We start from the raw sequence: 1037 nt of genomic DNA on the forward strand, positions 1-1037 counted from the left end.
AGAGAAAGGGGCGGCTATCTAGTGGGAGTCGTTTCGGTTGTATGCCACGAGGTCCCTATAGACAAGGGGACAAGTGAATCATCCCTTTTTGGCGCAGGCAGCCCTCTACCATCCATCCTATTGCATTTCATCGTCTCGTATTGTACTGTACCGTATCAGACCAGATACATCCATTGAGTGAGAGAAAGGTAGTGTAACTAATTAGATATTCTAAAAAAAAAATTTCTATTTCTAGGGATCCCTATTCATTCCTAGATTCCGGTCACTACGGATTGATTGCCCCTACCTAACTACATGGTAGTGGTCTAGGGAGCGCAATTGCTAGAGCACGGGAGACTGAAGAGTAATGATTTCAGCAAGAGCAGTCAGACGGACTACTATAAGTGAGTCCAGTGACTACTAGAGTAGAGTCAAAAGGTATGGTATAGCAGCCTTCCGAGCGAGCCTCTGGGATCTCCTCTAAACCCCCATGATGTGGTAAAGGGAGGATATTAGGAGAAGCAGTGAGTGGAGATTCCCCTGCGGAGAGCCGGATGAGGGGAGACCTTCACGTCCGGTTCGGAGGGCGGGGATATCCCGACCCTACTATCATTATGCCTTTGCAATGTTACTTGGTTCAACTCTATTTGTGACCTTTTCTCGTATGTGGGACTCTCTATCTTCTTGGGTAGATAATCGATCGTCTTTCATTTTGATAGTGAGTACTTTTTATAATAATACGGCAAGTCAAGAATAATAATAGAACTGGAGGAGCTTTTAAGCGACTGTAAGGAGAGAAGCGAAAATGCAGGATCGCTTGGTAAGCAAGCAGGCCCCAACTCCAAGTTTTTTCTCTTCTTTCTTTTTTAAGTCACGATCAGAATGAAAGGTAGTTCGCTGGGACTGTCTTTTTCTCCCAGAGGTGCTGGTTCAACTCTAGCTCGTGACGAAAGGCGGCCTTTATATCTTAATAGAATCTCAATATCCAATTCAGTTTGTGGACAATTAGTTAATCACTGATGCTATTTTTCAGCAATCCCCTCGTTCTTCTCCCCTGT

This window comes from Euphorbia lathyris, chromosome 4 (assembly GCF_963576675.1).
Source record: "Euphorbia lathyris chromosome 4, ddEupLath1.1, whole genome shotgun sequence".
NCBI classification, from domain to species: domain Eukaryota; kingdom Viridiplantae; phylum Streptophyta; class Magnoliopsida; order Malpighiales; family Euphorbiaceae; genus Euphorbia; species Euphorbia lathyris.